This window comes from Phoca vitulina, unplaced genomic scaffold, assembly GCF_004348235.1.
Source record: "Phoca vitulina isolate PV1807 unplaced genomic scaffold, GSC_HSeal_1.0 scaffold29, whole genome shotgun sequence".
Classification (NCBI taxonomy): Eukaryota; Metazoa; Chordata; class Mammalia; order Carnivora; family Phocidae; genus Phoca; species Phoca vitulina.
The window spans coordinates 16,846,530-16,867,397 of record NW_022589732.1 but is presented as its reverse complement, the minus strand read 5'-3'; positions in this window follow the sequence as shown (position 1 = coordinate 16,867,397).

Sequence of the window (20,868 nt, the reverse complement as noted above, 5' to 3'; positions counted from 1 at the left end):
GCTCCGGAAGCCTGAATCAGCAGGCTAAAGAATACGTGTACTGTATGAAGTGTCTGGAAAGGCATTCCAATGTAAGAGGGTGAATCTGTTAACACACTCCAAATGAGCACTTCAAAAGGATTTGTTTCTTCAGAACTTGATACTGCTCTTCTAAAGTGCGACAGGAGGAATAACCAGGTGAGAGCTGGAACAGGCTGCAACCAGATATTAAAACTTAGTGTGAAGCCCCACTAATTATATCAGTGTGGCCCCAGGGATAAACAAACAGACAAATGAAGTAGAATTGGTGGCTTTGTAACAGACTCTAGTGTTTGAAAAAGCAAAATATGACAAAGGCATTATCAAACACTTGGGGAGAGGGGATGGCAAGATTAGAAAAAAACAGCTCCCGACAATCAGAAAATTGTGAAGGGGATAAAAGTATATTTAGATCCCTAAGAGATGGCGTGCTACAAAATAAATACCAAATATTTCATGATTTAAATGTAGAAATCCAAATGATAAAAGTCTTCAAAACATCTAGGTGATTATTTAAGTCTTTGGATTCAAAAAGTCTCTGCCAGCAGAAAAGCAAAGGGAAAACCATAAATGAAAATATTCATGAATTTAATACATAAAAATAAAGTTCTGTGTATCTACAAAACAATATAAAGATTAAAACCCAACAACAAGCTAGGAGGAATATTTGTAAAAAATTATGGTGAAGGACCAATATCACTTAATATATAAAATCTCATTCAAATAGATCAGAAAAACAGGAATCACAATGCATATGTTGAGGTCAAGGATTGAAGAGAGAATTTATATGGAGGGAATAAAAAAAATTAAATTACCTTTTTTTCATCAGTTCACCAGTCAACAAAAGATTAAAAATTGAGATAATGAGATATTCTTCATCTCTCAATTTTTCACCAAAGATGAACATATGATAATACTTAATGTTATCAATAATATGATAAAACAGAGACTCTCATACTCTTATCGATGATGGTTAAGCTGTACAACTTTTCTGGTCTATATGCCTATATGTTGTCCCATATGACCTCTCTACTCTTATCTCCGAATGCTTTCTCCTTTGCTCTCTGTTTCAGAATAAGGAGGTTTTTGTTTTTTTTTCAGTTGTCATCGTGCAGATTTTCCACATGCCTAGAAAGCTCTCAAACTTACCCTCTCTTCCCTCCCTCTCACTTCTTTCTCCTGCTTTTCATTCCCTGCCTCTCCCCCTCCCCCTGTTCCTGAGTCTTCCCCTCCATTTTCCTTGCTCCTCCCCTTCTTCCATGTTTGTCACTCTTCCCTTCAATCCTTTCTTTCTCTCTTCCCCTCCCTCTCCATCTTCTCCTAGACTTACTTATCCCTGAAATCTTGGATCAAACATTTCTTACCCAATGCAGTCTCCTTATACTCCCTAAAAGCATCGAATTATCTGGTTATTTGCTCTCATAAGCAAAACCTTATAACACTAATCCCAATTGGAATTTATATATTTGTAATTATTTGATTAGTACATTTCTCCCTCCCAGGATTATATGAACTGTGTCACCATTGTCACCAATGTGTAGCAAGGTGCCAGAAAATAAGAGAGTTGATACATATTTGTTGGATCTTTCAATGGCTGACTTCCCAAAAGATCACTAGAATAAACTGTGGCCAAAGCAAAGCTAACTTTATTAAGCTTACAGCAGTATGGGAGAACCTACCTTGACAGAGTCTTAGTCATGTCTCAAAAGAGGGTGATCATGGGTACAAATCCACAGGGTTTGGGGATCTGGGCTCAGGTGGTTTAAGGCAGGTGTTTAGTGTGAAGAGCTGATAGGGAATGGCCAAAGTATGATGTCATAGTTTAAGATTGGTGAGCACAGAAAGATAAGGACCTTTAAGTAAGTCTTCTAAGTAAAAATAATTTGATATGTGAGTGCGTGGCCCCATGAACAATCTATTGTTTTGACAAGGGTGTCTGTTTATCCAGATGAACAAGTTAATTATTCATATAACTTAGCTTTCAAACAATTTCTAAAGCTAAAAGTGGAGTTATTTATTGGTTTATAGCCTTATCTTAATGAACAACAATTTCCAGGCAGAAAGAGTAAAATCATATTGATACAGCTGGCTTTAGTTCTCAGTCTTGAGAGTTAAGCTATGTGGCTGCAAGAGGTCTCAATTCTGAGATGAAAAAATGGAATGCCATTCTGGCAATATATATTAAAGTCCTTCAAAATGCTTTTACAATATTTCCTAGCAGCTCCTTTCTAAGAGTCTATCATTAAAAAAAATCAGGGACACAGAGTTTTAGGTATAGGGTTTGGAAGTGTCTCTTTGGGATTGGGCGGCTGTTAAGAAACAAGATGACCGAGCCCTGGGGAAAAAAGAAGGGCTAGAACTTGTGAAGGAGGGGGAAGTAGAGGTGAGGTGACAAATTGCCAAGGATTTCTCAATTTTGCTTTTGATCCATTTATGGAAACCACATTCAGTATCTATTGAGGGATTCTCCTCTTCTCCGTCCAAAACTGGCCACATGTTTCTAAGAAACACTCAGAGATGACTCAAGCTCCAGGAATGCCTATAATTAAAGCTCATCTATAAGTTTCTACAGTTCATCAGTGAGTTGTAGACATGTTTATCTTAACTCTTGTCTGAGTAACAATTACGTGATGAGACTCCATGAAAACGTTACAAATTCTGTGGTGACGAGGCCAAAGTTTTTTGGTTTTTTGGTTTTTTTTTTTAATATCTAGAACTCTTTCTCTGACTCTTCTTTATCATAACAATGCATATAATGTGCAAAATAAACTCACATGTCTTTTGGTCTTTTTGGTCAAAGGAAATGTTTTTGGACTGAAATCTGCGGTGCCTGGTGTACGGCAGGGGAGACCCTGGACAGTTAGCCGGATTGTAGGAGACTGAGCTCGGGTTCTTTGTGAGGGCCTAGCTCCTCGATGGCTGGATTTGTATCCCAAGTATGAATACAGCTTCCGAATAAGATCCCTAACATTGATAGAAGTGCTAGATGCTAAGAGAGAGAGAGACATTTGGTTTTCCAAAAAGGATAGACATAACAAGCTATACTTCTGAGATATTTTCTTTTAAATTTTATTTTATTTTATTATGTTATGTTAATCACTGTACATTACATCAATAGTTTTTGATGTAGTGTTCCATGATTCATTGTTTGCGTATAACGCCCAGTGCTCCATGCAGAACATGCCCTCTTTAATACCCATCACCAGGCTAACACATCCCCCCAGCCCCCTCCCCTCTAGAACCCTCAGTTTGTTTCTCAGAGTCCATAGTTTCTCATGGTTTGTCTCCCCCTCCGATATCCCCCCCTTCATTTCTCCCTTCCTACTATCTTCTTTTTTTTAAAACATAAAATGTATTATTTGTTTCAGAGGTACAGGTCTGTGATTCAACAGTCTTACACAATTCACAGCCCTCACCATAGCACATATCCTGCCCAATGTCTATCACCCAGCCACCCCATCCCTTCCACCCCCTACCACTCCAGCAACCCTCAGTTTGTTTCCTGAGATTAAGAATTCCTCATATCAGTGAGGTCATATGATACATGTCTTTCTCTGATTGACTTATTTTGCTCAGCATAATACCCTCCAGTTCCATCCACATCATTGCAAATGGCATGATTTCATTCCTTTTGATGGCTGCATAATATTCCATTGTGTATATATATATATATATATATATATATATATATATACACACACCACATCTTCTTTATCCATTATATATATATTTATATATATCTTTATCCTATATATATATATATATAAAATATATATATATATATATATATATATATATATATATATATATCTCACATCTTCTTTATCAATTCATCTGTCGATGGACCTCTTGGCTCTTTCCATAGTTTTGCTATTGTGGACATTGCTGCTATAAACATCAAGGTGCATGTGCCCCTCGGATCACTACATTTGTATCTTTGGGGTAAATACCCAGTAGTACAATTGCTGGGTTGTAGGGCAGCTCTATTTTCTACTTTTTGAGGAACCTCCATACTGTTTTCCAGAGTGGCTGCAACAGCTTGCATTCCCACCAACAGTGTAGGAGGGTTCCCCTTTCTACTTCTGAGATATTTTTGATCAAAATTACAGGCTGTTTTATGAGTATGGGGGAGAAAAAGCAGTTCCCACCAGGACCTAAGATGGGGTCATTAAAAAAAATCATGACAGATCAATCCCATTTCCTATTTTTGATGTTGCTTGTAGATCAAGCATATGTACACATTTTTTATGGCATTTGGCCAACTTCCCAAAATATCTTTGTGAACAAATAAGGGGTTGACATACTCTGGAAGGTGGCTAGTACTTGGCTGAAGGATTGCATCCAAAGTGTATGAATCAATATACTAGTTTTAACCTGCATTAATACATCCATTTCAACTGAATATTCAGAGTAACTATGAACCAGCAGAGGTCAGTCATAGTGCAATAAAAGCTTATATTATGTAGTGCTAACACCCTGATGGACCAAGGTCATATTCAGGGTTAATTAAAACTCTGTCCTGCAGCAGAAAAATCAGTAAATGCTTCCTGTCTCACTATGTTTTAAAAACTCATGAGATTTGATGTTTTAATGATGATGATATTTTTTTTTGTCTGAGTTACCTGAAATCAACAGCTCTTAGATCAAAATATACGGCTTCATTGAGTAATCTAAACAGAATGCAGAGTTTCTTATTTGATCATACACATCAGTGTCAAGTCTATTTTAGCCAATGATTGTTAACTTCAACAACAAGCTCAAAGAACTTCAGTAATTGAAGGAAGTAGATGAGGTGGAGCTAATTATGAAACAATTAGTCAAAGTTTATGAAAATAAGAAATATATGAATATTGTATTGTTATATCATATTAAAATAGTTCATTCACCCAGCATATATCATCATGCTCTTATCACTCTACCATCTAGACCATGTTAGGAAATCAAGGAAATAAACAATAAACAATCATAAACAGTCATAAACAATAAAATTATAGATGTCAATTACTTTGTATTTACATGTAAATCTTATGTATGTGGCAACCATATAGAAAATAGAATATCACTTTTAATACCACAATGTTATATATTCCTTAAAAGTTATGGGAAAATATCTTTTAATCCAATGAAGAGGTGACCTTTGAATTGATTCCTATATTACTAGTCCAAATCAGCCAGCTATGTAGGGATGGGAGCCGAAAGTTCTAGGCGGAGGGAGGGAATGGAAACGTCCTACCATGGGAATGCGCATGTTATATTCTAGGAACCGAAGAAGCCTTTCATAGCTGGAGTGGGGCAAAGTGGTTAGAGTTAATCTGGTCAGGGTTGAGAGGTAGGTGGGGCCAGTTCACATAGTGACTAGTAGTCCAAGGACAGGAATTTGGATTTCAGTCTAAGCAAAGAGGGAAGTCATTGGATGGATTTAGGGCAGGGAAGAGTTTTACCTGATTTGTTTTTAAAAGGGTCCCTCTTGGCTGTTGAGGGGATTATGGAGTGTAGATGATTAAGAACAAAAGTAGGGAGACCAGTTAGAAAACTACTGCATCCATCTAGACAAAAATGATGTTGGCTTGCACTAAGGAGGAAGCTGAAAGATGAAGAGAAGCAGAGCCATTCAGGATATATTTTGAAGGCAGAGCTAAGAGGATTTGAAAATATGGATGAGTTAGAGTATGAACAAAAAGGGTGAATCAAGGATGGTTCCTAATTTGGGAGTTTTGAGTGAATTTAGTGAATGGTTGTGCTGTTAAATATGGATTAAAAATATGACTAAGCATCCACTCTGTAGAGAACACTTTTTTTGGAAAGATATATTCTTCTAACTTCTAAAATACTTTTATTGCTAACAGACTGTGAGTGCAAATCACATAAACATTTAATTGTCATCAATATTTCTATTTTATTTCAAGGAAATATTCTAAGTAAGCATTTTCTTCTGACTTTCTCATTATCTGTGTTGTTAAAACATAGATCAGGGGTCAGTAAACATTTTTCTGAAAAGAGTCAGATAGTAAATATTTTAGGCTTTGCAGTCTATATGAACTCTGTTGCAACTACTCAACCTGGATATTGTAGTGTGAAAAGAACCATAGACAATATGTTAAGGAATGATGTGGCTGTGTTTTAATAAAACTTTATTTACAAAACAGGCAGTAGGATATATTTGGTTGGGGGATTGTAGTTTGCTGATCCCTGACATAAACTATAGGTCCCTGAACAAGACAATCTAGAAGGGAAAAAGAAAATCAGTTCGTGAAAAGAGAAGTCAAGAACCATGAGAGACTATGGACTCTGAAAAACAAACTGGGGGTTTTGGAGGGGGTGGGGTGGGGGATGGGTTGGCCCGGTGATGGGTATTAAGGAGGGCAGGTATTGAATGGAGCACTGGGTGTTACGTGCAAACAATGAATCATGGAACACTACATCAAAAACTAATGATGTAATGTATGGTGACTAACATAACAAAATAAAACAAAAAAGAATAATAAAATCTTAAAAAAAAAGAAAAAAGAAAAAAGAAGTCAAATACTTATTTGTTGATTGACAACAAAGCATAATGGAAGTTTTAGTATTTATTTATTTTTAGTTTTTTCCCCTTATATTATTTCCGATAGTCAGATAGTCATTCTTCTGATTTCTTCAGGATCCCTCACTCCTTATAATCCTGATAAGACTATAAATCATGGTACTTTGCTCTCCACCGCAATGACAGGTCCTTACCCAGTTTTGCCAGACCGAGTAGTTCCTTCCCTCTGGTCACAGAGATTGGGCTAAATGTGGGTGCACTATTCAAGCAAGGTCAATTAGAATCTTCCCTGCACTTGATATGTAGATAGTAGGAGACAGTTTTCTTGACTGAGGGCCTGCTAAGAAGGGGCTAACGTTGTATAAATTACACGGGCTATTTTGCCAGGCATTTGTTCTGTTCAGAACAGAGATAAACAGAATCAAGAGCCATGACAACATTGGGAAGCTTAATCCAGCTATGTCTAAAGTCCTCTGCCAGGACTTCCTAGTCTGTAAATCAGTAAATTCCTTTTTGTTTCAGCTAGTTTGAGTTGAGTTTTGATCAGTTGCAGACAAAAGTTTTTAGACAAAAATACTGCTTCATTGAATTTGGAAGGGGAAGACAATTACCATTTGAATTCCTTGAATGTGCTGAGCATAATACATGTTAAGCTTAGTTAAACTTGAAATAGTTTTATGTTTGAGGTTGAGAGGACAGGGACTCAGAGTTAAGCGATTTGCTTGAAGTTGCGTAAGTTTTTGGTCGAGTTATGATCTGACTGTTGATGTTTCTGACTCCAAACACCACGCTATTTATGATACCATGTAGTAAGGAAGCATAAAAATTAAAGGACATAACATAATAAAAAAAAATTAAAGGAAAAGATAATATAATATAATTTTTGGATTTCTCTATTTCTTTTAAAGTAGTTTCATCTAGGGCTCCAAAACTGCACGAGAATAAAGGTGATTCTTGAAGCATCAGAAAGACAGCTGAATCTCTAAGAAGTTTCTTTAGTAGACGTAGTATATGAGCTGTTAAGCAATCAATCACGGGCCAACTTTCAAAGCTGCTTTGAATCTTAAAATGGAATGTTTCTAGCTTAATTGTCCATAGGCTAAAGCTGGAAAATGTTAGCCTTCTTTTTTCCTGCATAGAGAGACCAGATTTCACATGTATGCAGGAAATGCGGAGCCAGGCAAACCATTCATTTCCATATCTCTAAGTAGGCTTTGCGAGTTTGATGAGGAAGGGCAAGTAAGGGATATAAAATCAGCATCAAAGATTCATGCTGAGGAAACTCTTCTTGAGAGCTATATGGAGACAGGAGTACAAGAAGGGTTTCTTCCTAGGTGGAAAGAGGTGATAATTAAACATAATTTGTAGAAGAAAATTAATAGTGATGGACTTGAATCCTTTATAGCAAATGTAAATTTCAAAGCAATTTTGTGTGGAGAAGTAAAAGGCTATAATATATGGCTGAGTGGTATACGCTGACAGTAATGGTCCTCTTGTGCAGTGAGTTATTAAAGACTTTCATCTCACGGTTTTCAACAATGAAAAGGGAAGCAGTTTGGGGGCATTTTCTGAGATATGTCCCTTGTGTTGATTTAGCTTGTATGCTCAGTAGGTTATCTCAACAGCTGTATGGAAAAGGTTAAATTTGCTAAGGAGATGAAAGACTAAACTGTGAGAAGTGTGCTATTTCAGAAAGATGTATTGTTTCCTCTCTGAGACTAGCAAACCATGACCTTGGACAAGTCATTTAATCTCTCTGGGACGTGGTCTCCACATCTTGTCCAAGGATGTTGTCCACGCTTTTTCCAGCTCCAAAAATCTAGGATTCCCCTCTTATGATAAGAATAGCCTCTTGGGAATGAGTTTTCCTCTCCCTCTAGGGAGTTTGTCCCAGAGAAATCTCAGGGATATTTCACTTGGAGTCATTTTCTCTCTCTTTTCCCTAATTTTTGAAATGGATTCTAGAATAGTTCCAGAACTGCATCTCCTTCCGGGAGCACAAGACAGGGATAGTGAAGGACCAGAGCCATTTCACAAAACTTGTCACTCAAGATCTCGCAAAGGTCTACAGAAGGAAAATTTGTCTAGGAACCAACAGCTCAGCCCAACCGGATCACAAAACAAATGACTATAGGTTTGGGATGTTCTTTAACAGTCTTGGCTTGTGAGAATTGGATCCCACAGCTCTTGGATATTCTGTTCAACTTTTTTTGCTATTTGTGTTTCACTTGGGAAGTTTCTATTAACCTATCTTTAAGTTCACTGGTTCTTTCTTTGGCTGTGTCGAGTCCAGTTGGGAGCTGTCGAAGACATTCTTTATTTTTGTGTTTTTGATTTCTAACATTTTCTTTTGATTTTTTAAAATAATTTTCACCACTCTGCTAAAAATACCCATTTGATCTTGCATGTTGTCTATTTTTTTCATTAGAACCCTTAACAGATTAATTATAGTTACTCAAAATTCCTTTTCTGTTAATTTAAATTCCTTATCTGTTAATTCTGAAATATGGTTATGATGATTGCTTTGTTCCTCAAACTGTTTTTTCTTGCCTTTTGATAGGCCTTTCGATTTTTTGCTGAAAGTCGACATGTATCAGTAGTAACTCCTGAAGTAAATAGACCTTTTGGGTGGAGGATTTATATTAATCTGGCTATGAGTTGGGCTGTGTTTAATGTTTGTTGTAGCCATAGGGAGTAGAGAGTCCAGAGCCCTCTAGCCTCACTGTTTTTGTTTCCTCCCTTGGCCTTAAGCCTTCTCTTTGGATTACTTCTCAGAGGCAGTCTCCGTCCTACAGCTTTCTCAGCTATAATTCTGTTATCCCAAAGGTTTGCTGGTGTGGTGGTTGGGTGTCGGGGAGGGAAGACACCTCAGTCATTTAGTGGACCTCTGTCTCATGGTGTGGCCTTCATGAGTGTTTCCGTCCCTCCTCAAGGCATGCAGCTTCCCCCCACCTCCCCTGTACCAAGCTTCCAAGACATTTCCTTACGCTCTGTCCCTGTTAACTTTTCCTCTCCTCCCTCAGGTGAGATACAAGTGCTAGAAGAGAGTGTGGTGGAAAGGACATCTCTTTCCCCAGGTGAGATAAAGTTTCCGTATTGCTCTATGCTGAAGTATTTCATCCCAGAGATTAAATAAGCCTTTATTATAGAAAAGGAAAGGAGAGGATTGCCTTTGCTGTTTTTCCTCTCCCCCCTGTCAGCACCATAGAAGATGTTTCTTGGATCCTTACTGTGAGAATCTGTGGGTTTCCTGGAAGGAAAACCCAAGAAAGTGTGTGGGCTCTCTGATTGTAGCATCCAGGAATTTGTCATGATCATGCTAGTTAGCACTCAGACTACAGCAGTCTGTCAGAATTACTAGCAAAGGAAGTAGCTTTAATTTATGGCTTCCAGTGGCTTCAGCCCCAGGTAAGTATATCTCTAGTGCTGTATCTCTCTGGATGCCCCCGTCTCTAGATTCTGGAGCGGCAGTTTGCTCTAATACCTCAGTTCTGTGATAGGTTTAAGAACAGTTGTTGATTTTTACTTTGCCCAGCTTTTTATTGTAATGATGAAAGTGGTAACTTGCAAGCTCCTTAAGTGTCAGAGCTGAAAGAGATAGACTCGTGTCTACCAATTTTAATGAAAAAAAAAAAATAGATGTGCTCCGTTTCAATCCTAGAGACCCACACAATTTGCACAAATAGAAAGATATGTAAATTGAACAAGTCAAACAACTTTATATAAGATAGGAGCAATCATTAAAACCAATAAGATACATAATGTAATACAGGTTTGTTGTGCTGACTGTAAGATGAAGAGAAAATTCCAGAATGGGTGCTAGATGATGAAGGAGAGGTACAAGGAGTTACTTTTTGGAAGGTGCACTCATCATTCTGTACCTCTTTCTTAGTTAACATTTTGGAGTTCATGTTTTATCTTGCAAGCTCTTATAAATAAAATCAAAGGACAGAAAAACATCTATCTAAGAAAATGAAGGCTAAATCCAAAAACACATTGAAACATATGGAAAAAGCACACATACTCAACAGACTGAAGAGATGAAGAGGAAGCACTTCTTTATCCTTCTCACTTGGCATATATTCACAAATAAAAATGTTTTGGTTCATTGAACCATGACCTGTAGTTTAAATTTGTTCCATATGATATTCTCTGACTAGAAAGTGTGTCTAATAAATTGCTGAATGTGTCTTTGCTTAAAAATATACCATTGAAATACCACATCTTAAAGTATATTTACTCAGTGTGTTTTAGGTGAAAAAGTCATTATACCAAAAAAAAAAAAAAAAAAAAAAGTTGTATCCAAAAAATGGTAAACTTTGTCAAGAGCTGTTATGGCAAAACATCATTCACTGAGCAGTCCCTATGTGAAGCGATTCTATAATTACTTATAGTTTTTATTTCTTTTAAAGTCTTGAATCAGTTAATTAGTAACTGTTTCCTCCAGAGCAGTGTAAAAACCATAGAACACTTTCATTTTCCCCATTTTTTCCCCTAGCTTCTACCAAGGCCCATGTGGTAGCTGCCTGGAATTTGAGCTCCTATTATTGTTAAAATTCTTTTTTTTAAATACTTAGTTAGACCTGACAACCAGTGGTTCTCCCTTCTCTGTTGACTGTATCATCCTACATACTCCTGCTTATTTCTGGATTCATTTTCTTTCCTGATGTAGTTCATCATCTGAGAAGCAGTTATTTTCAGAAATGGTCTGAAGTTATAGACCTTTGGTGCCCAAACTCACCCTGAAATGACAACGTGTGCAAGTATAGATTTCTAGAATTAAAGTATTTTCCTGAGCACTTGTAAGTGCTCCACTGTCTTCTTGTAGCCAATATTGTTGATGACAAATCTAGTGTTACCTGAATTCTTAAAGTAGGTTCTGAGGCAAAGATGGGAAGATAAGTAGGTTTTCTCTTTACCGCTCATGCCCTGAGGTGGATGGATCTATAGTATGTCAACATAGCATTGGTGCTATTGTAGTTTGTATTTTAGTTTTGCTCTGTCATCCCTCTTAATTTAAATGCATGTCTTTCTTAAGTTTTTAGAAATTATCTGTGATCTTTTGGAATATTATTTTCCCTTCATTCTCTCTATTCCTTCCTCCACAACATCTATTACATGTTGGGACTTCTGTTCTATCCTTTTAATAGTCTGTGGATATTTAGAATCAGATTATTTGTTTCTTATAATGAGATATTTGGAGTTCTTTATATATTCTGGATACAAGTCCTGTAATTTAGATATGTGATTTGCAAATATGTTCTCTCAATCTGTGTCTTGTCTCTTCATTCCCTTAATAGTATCATTCAAAGAGCAGAAGTTTTTAATTTGGATGTAGTCTAATTTATCATTTTTTTATGGCTTCTCTCCTTGTGGCTAAGAAAGACTTTCTCTTACATTTTCTTCCAGAAATGCTATAGTTTCAGGTGTTACATTTAGGTCCATAATACACTGTGATTTAATTTCTGTAAATATTGCAAGATATGAACTAAAGTTTTGTTTTTGTCTTGTTTTGCATATTGATGCCAACTTTTTCCAGCATCATTTGTTAAAATGGCACTTTACTCTCCGCCAAATAACTTTTCCCTCTTTTTTGAAAGTCAACTAACCATATCTATGGGGGGTCTACTTCTAGTTTCTCTATTCTGTTCCATTGTTCATCTATCACACTTCTTTGATTACTGCAACTTCATAATAAATTTTTTCTTTAATAATAATTCTTGAAGTCAGATAGTACAGTTCCTCCAAATTTTCAAATAAACTTTTTCAAAGTTGTTCTAACATTTCTAGGTCCTTTACATTTCCATGAAAATGTTGCAAACAGCTTTTCAATTTCCACTGAAAAGCATTGGAAAATTTGATTGGAATTGCATTGAATCTTTGGCTCAATTTGGGAAGAACTGATACCTAAATGATATTGAGTCTTCAGATTCATGAATATAATATACCTCTCCATTTAATTATGATTTAAAATTTCTCTCAGCTGTAGAAAGGAAAGTTCCTCAACTTGATGAAAAACCTGCAGCTGATATCATTCATAAGGCTGAAAGCTTCATGCCTATGATAGGAAATAAACAAGAATGTTTGCTGTCACTATCTCTGTCTAATGTTGTATGGGAGATCTTACCCAGTGCAATACAACAAGAAAAAGAAAAGTGAACAGATTTAAAAGGAATAAGGAAGGCTATACTTATTTGCAGACAATAGGATCATTTATGTAGAAAATCCAAGAAATCTACAAAAAGCTAGGCAAACTAAAGAGTGATTTAAGTAGGATGGCAGAATATAATGTGAATATACAAAATTGAATTTCTATATAATAGCAATCAACAATTGGAAGTTGCAATTAAAAATAATACCATTTGCAATATACATTAAACATTACATAGAGATAAACATTAAACATTAAATAGAGATAAATATAAAGTAATCTGTGCAAGAGCTGTGTGTTGAAACCACCAACTACTATAGGGAGGATTGTACAGTATTCATACATCTGGCAACCGAATAATGTTATAATGCCAAATTTTACAAAATTAATCTCGAGATTCAATGAAATAATAGTCTCAATCAAAATCTCAATGGGATGTTTAAAGAAATTTATGATTTGATTCTAAATTGTATGAAAATGCAAAAGCCAGAATAGTGAAGACTATTTTGAAAGTGAGGATCATTGGAGTATGTAACCTGTTGGCAAGACTTACTATTAAGCTACAGTAATTAAGACAGTGTGATGGACATATAATTTAATAGAATAGAATAGACAGTCTAGAAATAGTCTCACACCTATATGGTTAATTGTTTTGCAAGAAACCTGCCAGGTAATTCAGTGGGAGAAAGAAAATTCTTTTTATCAAATAGTCCTGAAACAACTGGACCTCACATTGAAAAAATTAACTTCCCCTGTTATCTCACACCATGTATAATAAATAAGTCATCATGGATCATAGGACTAAAGAGAGAAAACTATGCAATTTCTAGAAAAATCTAATGGAGAACATTTTTGTGACCTTGAGTTACGCAAAGCTTTCTTGATAGGACACAAAAAAAGCATGAAACATAACAAGAAAAAAAATGATGAAGTGGTCTTCATCAAAATTAAGAAATATGCTATTTTGAAAACAAAAGAGCAAGTACATCCTGGGAGAACATTTGCAAAACATATCTGATAAAGAACTTGTATTCAGCATAAATAAAGAGCTCTCACGATAAAATAGTAAGAAAAATACTTTTTAAAAACAGCAAATGGTTTGAACAGTTATTTTGCCAAAGAGTATATATGACTAGAGAAGGAATGAAAACACGCTAAGTATTCTTACAAAATTGAAAGGGAAATTAAAACCAGATGAAATTTCTACTGGATATTATACATCCAGTAGAATAGAATGTCTAAAATAAAAGACCAACAACCTAAGTGTTGGTGAGGATGTGAAGCAATTACACCTCTCATTGCTGGTGTAAACACAGAGTTATGCCGCCACTTTAAAAAAACATCATTGGCAGTTTCTAATGAAGTTAAACATACCTTTGCCATTCAACCCAGCATTTCCACTTCTGAGTATTTATTCAAGGAAAATGAAAGCATATGTCTGCTTATTTCATATGTATGGAAGACATGTACCGAAATGTTCATATCAGCTTTATTCTTAATAGCTCAAAACTGGAAAAACCCAAAGGTATGTAGATCGGTGAATGGGTTCACATATTGTGACATGTCCATTGGAGGAATACTATGTAGCGGTTTGAAATAATCAATGACATGATGAATCCTAAAAGTATTATGCTAAGTGAAAGAAGCCTGACACAAAAGCCTGCATATTGTATGATTCCACTGGAATAAAATTCTAGGAAAGGCAAAAAGAACTACAGTGACAGCAAGAAGTCCAGCGGTCACCTTGGGCTGGCATGGGAAGGACTGACAGCAAAGAGGCAGAGGGTACTTGTGAGGTGGTGAAATTACTCCAGACCTTGACTGTTGTTGTTACATGACTATCTGTATTTGCCAAACTCATAGAATTGTACGTTTTAAATTGATGATTTTTGTAGGTAAAATATACCTCAATAAAGCTGATAATAATAATAAAAAAGAAAGGCTCAGGAATGACAGAGAAAGTAAAGAACCATTTTTCTTTGGGAAGAAAAAGCTGAGGATAATATAAGAGACCACTCAGAAAACTTTCATTCCATCAAAGTCAGAAGTGGCTCCATGAGGAAAGTCTCCTGAATAACCTAGCTGTGTTCTTCGCTCCTGACCGAAATTCCCATTTTTTATTCTGTTTTTTTGTTACCTGTTCCTTGAAATTAAAGATTGTTTGTTCCCTTATTGGCAAAGAACCTTTAACATTTCAGCTTTGATATTCAAAGGGTAAACAAATCGCATTATTCCCATTTCACCATTGCTGTGCGGAGACAGTATGGCAAGAGGCTGTTAACTTCCTTCCCCCGTACACACACGTGCAGGCTGCCGGCTTGCTTCAAGACTGATTGCAGAACCCTTAGCCCCCTCCGTCGAGCTGGTATCACACATGAGCCTATAGAACGAAGGGCTTTGTGAATCTTTCCCTTACTTGCCTTAGCAACTGCTTAGTCCTAAAAGCTGTCTAGCTAGAAAAGATTTGTAACACAGTAGGAACTGTGGACTCAAGATATTTCTAACTATGGTTTAAAAAACCCCACAGAAACATAGAGGTGAGTGTAATCATTTTCAGCCATCCTTGTTAGCTTGCCGTATCGATGGCTTCATTACTAACATAGTCACACAAAAGTATTTAGAAGTTTACTTCTCTTTGGAACATCTTTATCCCACACCTTTTATGGCTTTTTCATCTTCTGTAACTGTCATCTTCAGCATTTGCCGCCCTTTTCAAGAGAGAGGAAGAAAAATATGTTGTGTATATAATATATGATGACTCAACCCTGTTGTTATCATCACTCATAGGAGAGATGGGGGATCATATGGTATGAGTTATCCCTCACTCCCTCATTCACAGAGATAAAAACACAGAAATGCCACTTCCACATTTAGGCAAGATATACATACTAGGAATGGTGGAGCAAAATAAATTGTCCCAGTAACTCCTATATTCTTTCCACAATAAAATGGCAGGATTGAGGGAAGCAATGGAAGCCTTTGGAATAAAATCATCATTCGATCAAGTGTGATCTTTATATTTATTTAGATAAAGTCTCCCAGTGTTTTGGGCTTTCCAGCAGCTACAGGGACCAAAGAGAGAGTCTCTAAACACATCTACTTGTATGTGAAATGGGTAGATTCCAGTCGATGGTTTTCCGGTTCAAGAGCTAGATTTGCTTATGGAATTTAGGGAATCATGAGTAATTGCAAATTTTTAGCAATAACCCTTAAAAAAGAGCTTCAGTGTTGTAACTTTGGACTCATTCTTCACCATAATTTACTCAGTACAAATATACTTCTATAGCTCTACTCATGTTAATGTCTATGCATAGTGACCTGTTCCTGGATTTGGTTTAAGGACCCTTGTTTAAGTGTTTTCCCATATTGAAACTGTGTGTATTTGGAGCTCTGAAAATCATAGCAATTGATTCTGGTCTTTGTATGAGATAATCACTGTCCCACCAAAGTCCACCCCCCAAGTTGCAATTTGATAGGAATTTGTGAAACTGTCTTATTAAAATCCCATGAGACGGGTACAGAGTAATCGAGTGATATTTACTGTTCAATAAATTTTTCTCTCTAGCAACATATAGCTCTTTAAAGAATGTTCCTAAAAATATTAACATATTTCAAATTTTCTTGCATCTATAAGCCCTGGTATATATCATTCTTGCAAAGCGGCATGGGAACTTAAAAAAAAAAAAAACAACACCAAAAAGACAATTCCAGAAAGGTTTTACATGTGGACTCTTATTTGTGCAAGATCATCTTTCATCCTTAGTGAGACTATTAGAACTGCAAGGGAACCTCAAGGACTGTTAAGATGATTAAGAACCACATTTAATAGTTGCTCCAGTAGCATCTTGACAAACATTTTAATTTTATATCTCTCAAGTAAGCCCATAAAACAGCATGATCTAAAAATTCTTAACAAATATATTAATAAAAATTTAAACATGCATGTATTACTTATGCTGTTTTGAGTTAATTACATAATAACATTGCCTTGTATACACCTTAATTAGATTAAATATTGATCAGTGCACTTTTCATTGATACTTCATTATGACACAATAACTGTCTTGTTATATCCAGATGAAACTTTAAATTAATTAAAGAGTTTGGATGTAAATGAAAAGTTATGGAAAGAAATCCCTTTTAAACATAAACAGGACTAGAAAGCTCAGTCTATGAATTAAAGCAGAAAAGAAAAATTCAACTCAACCTATTTTAAGGGTTTAAAGTAATTAGATCTAAGAATGATGATCCAATTTTTTTTTCCATAGGCTTCAGCTGTAATATTAGTTAGACTAGGTTCATCTATCACTCTGTGTTAAGGAAGAGGTTATGAAATATTACAATTATTCCTAAGGATTATGGTCTTTGTTTATTTCAAAAAGAAGCTAGATTTTAAACAGCATCTAAGATTTGTTAGCATGTGATTAAGGCTGTTTATTTTCATGTTGATGAGCTGAGAGCTGTTTCAATGGAGAGATGTTGTAATTTTCCCATGATCTGGAAAATAATTCATGGCACTTTTTATGTTGTCATTAACTGTCATGTCTCTTGAGTTAAATATGAGCCTTGTCATTTGGAAGTCAGAAAGCGGCTCCTAAATTTCTCAATTTCATTAGCAATTGATTCAAATCATTTCCCGAAAATAGTCTGAATTGACATATGAATTGTAGTGGTTCCTCAGCTTGGTGATTAATTAATCAAGCCATCAGGTTCACATTAAACTATTTATCAATCTTACGATTTCCTGCTTTTCAGAAAAAATTAAAAAGCAGTCTAATGATATTTTATGAGTTTGGAGAAAAATTAAAATGGGACCCAAAAAAGTAAGCTGTCCTTCCTAATTCTGAAGCTTTGGGATGTCAATTTCTGTCAGCCAAGACACTCGGGAAGAATGAGCTGGAATGTGTACCCCGGAGACTGTGCCTTGGGTCATCCTGCGGGCCTCAGTTTCTCCATCTATAAAATAAGAAAAATGAAATAAATGATCTCTCATTTTTCTTTCACTTTTAAAATTATATGAGTCCGTGAATCAAAGTGGAACGTGACGTTGTTACTTTTATTTTTAGTATTTTGATGTGCACCATTGTCTTTACATTAACAAAAACCAAACAAACAACTTAGGGTTATTGATAGAGCCTCAGAGACTCCAAATTAAAATTGTAATTGACGTTCTTGGAGCAACACTGGACACTGTTCTGCAATTTGCATTTGAAATACTGTTTTCCACTGAAGGCCGCATTAGTCTGGGTCTTTTCTGTTGTGCTGTTACAACAAGGGACCACAGTTGATTGCTTCAGCCCAGAATGACAGTATGAACCTTTCCAAGCGTTGGTCTGCACCAAAAGCTGTTTGTTAGCCGAGAAAACTGCTGGCACAACATCAAGTTGTTTGCCTATTTAATTTCATTCAGACTTTGTTGAGTTCCGTTAATAGCCCGTTCTTTTCCAAATAAACAACTAGCCAACCGAATTCAGCCCCTTTTCTTTCAAATTTGCTGTGTGTATAACTACAAAGCAAACGTCTCAGTCCACACAAATCCCTCTGGTATTACTTACAGAACACTGAGGTTTCTCTCTTAAAGTTAACTGCATTTTAAGTGCTGGGCTGCCTCTGGTGTTCTAGAACAGAGCGTGCAAGCCACACAGAAAGGCCCTTATGTGGGCGCCTACACTTCTCTCCCCTGCCTGCAGTGCTGGGACAGAGACCGCGTTTCTGGCTTCATCTTCCAGGCCACGGCCTTCTCAGGGAGACGGAGGAAATGAAATGTCCTTTTCCTTATTTCTTTTCCTCCTCGGGGCGAGCTGAGGCTAGTAGGCCCCGTGCGGGGCCAACTGCAGACTTCAGACTGAGTGAAGAAAACAGAGAAACCACCCAAGAGTGCCTGGCTTCCTCGGAGGCTTTGGGGTTAAAGACCCTCCTCCCCCAACAGTGGGAAGGTCTCGCCTCTTGAGGAAATGGATGGAGGCATTTGGGTCTGGGGTCTCACCAGCACCACTGCAGTGCTGACCGTCCCCCACCTCTCTGCTGCCACGGACACATGTGCCTCTTATCAATGAGGAGGGTGAGAGCCAAGGAGAACTTGCCCAAGAATGACACTTTTTGGAAGACTCTGGTCTGTAGGGGAATGAGGTGGGAAGGGTTTTACAGGTAGGCTTTGTGACATGCAAACCCACAAAGGACCTCGCATTTAGACTTCAACTGTATCTCCAAATGAACTTATTCATACAACTGCCAAGATGCATGGCAGATTTGGAGAAAAAACAAGGTTCATCACATCACCAGAAACCTGTGTTAAATTTCGGAAAAATAGTCTCCATAACCCCCATTTTATCAATTTGGTGATTATCTCAGACATAGCACATTTTTTTTAAGTAAGCTCCATGCCCAGCCCAATGGAGCCCAATGCAACGCTCGAACTCATGAGCCCGAGATCATGACCTGAGCTGAAATGAAGAGTCAGATGCTTAAATGACTGAGCCCCCTCTGCACCCTGCACAATACGTATTTTTTTAACTTAAAGAGTTAACTTGTTTAGCATAACCGGTTAAACATATAACATGATTTTCATAACTCTGTTTCAGTATTTCTTTGTATTTTTTTTCACATACCAGGAGCTTTAAGGAAGCAGAGAAGTCCAGGCCTCTTTCAATCTCTCTGAGGCTTTGCTCATTCGTCCTGGGCATCCTTCATTTTCATCTCCACGATGCCAGAGTCCCACTCCGTGGGAAGACAAAGCCATGTAGTAAAAGGAAAATAACATATGGGAGAAGCACATTACAAGTACCAAATGAATGACCTAAGGCCTATAACAGCCTTGGTGCATTGCCAAAAGACACCTCCAATTATATTACTAAAGAGAAGGAAAAATCCCTCACCTCTAGATGATATCCTACTCCTGCTATTTTGTTATAATGCACTTGTAATGCATAACTATCCCAAGCCCTTTCTGGAATATGCCATGCTTTCAAACTCCTGGGCTAGCACTGTGAGGATGGAAAGGAATTGCATTTGCAAATGTCAGCCTACCTCATCCATCTCCCCTCATTCAAACAATACGCATTCGAGGTTCAGCAATCGGAGTTATATATTTTTCCTTAATGTTGTTGTAAGGTAATGGTTCTCTTATCTGAAATTCATCAGCCTGCTATAAATTTAAACTCCATTACTGCCAATAGAGAAAAGCTAAGCACCAAACCACTTTCAATAAATTTGCACTTATGCAATTGAACTGATACGGCCTCAGAGGAAAAGGTGAAACTCGTCTTGAGATATTTAAGTTAGTCTGAGTCACTGCTTCGTCTGGTGTTAAATTGGATCCATCGAGAAATGTAGGGCAGCACTCATCAGCCCTGAGTTATAAGAAGAGATTTCAGGCTGAAAAAAAAATCTGTCTCCAGCATTCATTATTAGATGGTATAATTCTAAGAAACAAGTGGCTGGCTCTTATTTGGCACAACTAAATGCTACAAATGGAAATCTTGATGGATGAATATTTTTATGAACAACATTAATCAGGCTCAGACCAGCCCAGGTCCTGGAGATTTGTCACGTCCAGTCATGAAGCTGTAAGTGAGGATGTCTCTGTACTCAAAGCAAAGAGGGTAATTATAAACATTTGCACGAAGCTTCAGGATTGACAGATAATATCCACCCAGATCTATACACCCACCCAGGGATACAGCAATTGATGTTACCATCCTCTATTTCTGATCAGAAACCTGAGGCTCAGATATGTGAAATGGCCACCTTTCCTGGGTTTGGGAAAGTAATGACTTATATTATGTCTTTGGGGCCCTGTGCTTCTGGCAGTGGAAGATTGAGAACACACCTGATTCAGCAGTCTTGCAAAAGGCTGCCAGGTTCTCTTGGTGAAGAAGGACATCTTGATCAGGAGCCAAAAGAAAATGAGGTACCCACAAAGTCACAGTTGTAGCTTCCTTGGAAAGGGGGCCTCCAGAAGCTGACCTTCTGGAGCAGTCCAGCCTGGGGAGAGGGGTCAGCTGCCCAATTAGCATTGATGGTTTACAGGCAGAGGACAGCGTGACCAGGCCAGAGCTCCCAGGCTAGTAAGGACTAGGGATTTAGATATTTAAGATGAGTTCTATTTATGGGCGGAAAAAACCCGTCTCTGTGGACTCGAGCATGGGAAGTTTAACTCCCAGGGCATAATGAACAG